The sequence below is a fragment of the Meriones unguiculatus genome, chromosome 7 (assembly GCF_030254825.1).
Source record: "Meriones unguiculatus strain TT.TT164.6M chromosome 7, Bangor_MerUng_6.1, whole genome shotgun sequence".
Taxonomy (NCBI): Eukaryota; Metazoa; Chordata; class Mammalia; order Rodentia; family Muridae; genus Meriones; species Meriones unguiculatus.
Window position 1 is genome coordinate 59,772,450 of NC_083355.1, and position 2,344 is coordinate 59,774,793.

At 50.6% G+C, this 2,344-nt stretch overlaps 1 non-coding gene across 1 annotated transcript; it reads left to right on the forward strand.

The window, feature by feature from the left end:
• The first annotated feature begins 960 nt into the window (after window positions 1-960).
• On the forward strand, window positions 961-1,124 carry LOC132655518 (U1 spliceosomal RNA). The gene has a single exon (XR_009593320.1). It is a non-coding gene; the product is annotated as a U1 spliceosomal RNA (small nuclear RNA).
• The last annotated feature ends 1,220 nt before the right edge of the window (window positions 1,125-2,344 follow it).

Genomic DNA, 2,344 nt, shown 5'->3' on the forward strand with positions numbered 1-2,344 from the left:
TGCGCGCATGCGCAGGCCGTGCCAGGGGCCGGCTGCGGAGGACGGGGGTCGAGGAGGGTCATGTTTTCACGCCTGCGCGTGTTTTCTTTTCCTCCGAAAACAGCAGTCGTGTTTCCATGGGATTCCTTTTCCTTCCTTTGATGTAGTTTTTGAGGCGGCCTCCCTGGCCCTGGGTGACCTGCGGCTGGCTGTGTAGCCCAGCTGACTTGGCTCCGCTGGCCTACGGGGAGCTGAGACTACAGCTGGGCCCCTTTCCCGTCTCCTTTACTTTTCAGAGCTGTTCTTGGCCTTTCTCCCCGTGGTTCTTACTGGGTTTAGTGGTTGTGTGCAAATAAGTAGTATGTGGTAGACCTACTCAGGAAAACACCACAGGGGGAAAAAAAACATTTTCTGTTAACCAGGGCGACTCCCCTAGAATTGTGTTCTGAGACGGTACGTTCCCTCCGCTGACGGAAACACAATGAGCGAGAACTTCCTGCTGCCCAGAGTCTGTGCGGCCTTTCCTGGGCGGCCCAGGAGCTAGAGGCTCGCTAGGTCTTGGTTTCCAAACTTGAGGGTCCGCATTCACAACTATCCATCGCCCCGCCTGGCCCCGCCCCGCCTAGCCCGCCCAACACCGCCTGACCCCGCCCCACCTTGCCTAGCCCCGCCCCGCCTGGCCCCGCCGTTTCTCCGCCGCAGTGGGCGGAGTCGCTATGAGGGGTCAACACACTCGTTGGCTCTCGTCACCACAGAGGCGTGGTGTATGTAGATGAGCATGCTCGCAGAGGCTGCCGGTTTCCACACACACACACAAAATTTTCACGCCGTTGATGCCTAACATTTACACGGGGAAGAGCGTGCTTTAGGGGGCACTGTAAGAAAAAGGGAAAGCGGTATAGAGGAAGGCATGAAAGGAACTACCGCAACCGAGAAGAAGGTCCAAAACCATGGAGAGCCTACATGTGGGCAGAGCAACTCATACTTACCTGGCAGGGGAGATACCATGATCACGAAGGTGGTTTTCCCAGGGCGAGGCTTATCCATTGCACTCCGGATGTGCTGACCCCTGCGATTTCCCCAAATGCGGGAAACTCGACTGCATAATTTGTGGTAGTGGGGGACTGCGTTCGCGCTCTCCCCTGTCTTGCTCTGGTCAAAAAACAGAATCCATTGTATGTAGGCCAAATTCTGTTTTTTTTTTCTTCATAAGTTCTTATAGTCAAGTACTCAAGTTGCTCTAATAACCACTAGGTTGTCTTGAAAGTAAAGTCTCATTGCTAAATGATCATGCTGTTTAAGTGCCTTCTAAGTGTTTATATGTCCCTATGGGTGGAAAATCTTAAGTACACACACACACACACTGGGATTTGTTACTTTCAACTGTTTTTCTGCAACACAAGCTGGAATCACTTGAATCAGCCCCGAGGAGGCTAACTATTGCAACCTCTAAATTCTGTCCACCCTGAAAACACATGTGTAATTGCACACGTGTGTGTCCGCACATGGGTATGTGGGCACACCACACATAGCTACATCTTTAGTTTTTAATCCTCCTGGGACTCACTATGTAGAAGGCTAGCCTTGACCTCACAGAGCTCTGCCTCAGGCCCAGCCCCAGCCCCAGCCCCAGCCCCAAATAAATTTTTAACTTTTAAAAAGTCATTTTAACATATGTCTAAGTACCACATGTGTGTGTGTGCAGAGGCCGGGGGAGGGTGCTGGAATCCCTGGAGCTATGGTCACAGGCAGTTGTGAAACAGGAGACTTATGTGCTGGGAACCAAAGCCGGGCCCCTAAGAGAGCATCAAGTACTCCTGACCAATGGGTGATCTCTTTCTCCGGTCTCCAAGAGAAAATTTAAGAATTCAAGCTTGCAGCGGGGTGTGGTGGCCTTTGATCCCAGCGCTCAGATGGCAGGTGCAGTCAGGTCTGTGTGAGTTTGAGGCCAGCCTGGTCTGCAAAGCAAGTTCAAGACAGCCAGGGCAGTTACATAGAGAAGCCCTGTCTCAAACAAAACGAAGTAAAATAAAATACAGCTTGCTGATCAGTAGTGGCACTCACCTTTAATGCCAGCACATGGGCAGAGGCAGGCAGTCTGGCTTTGTACTACTCTAAGAAAGAACTTTTGTTGTGGGATATTTGATCCTATTGTGATGCCTTAGATTATGAACTGTAAAAACCTGTTTCTACTAGTGAACTGCCTCAGCCCAGCACACACCTTTAACCCAAAAACTTTTTGTTTATTGTAAACAGGTGATCTTGGTGTGACTAGGCCCTGCTACACACCTTTAATCTGAGAGCTAAATAAAGTCAACCCCAGGTCAAGAGGTAAAGCAAGAAACCAGCTGAAAGGGATTCAATA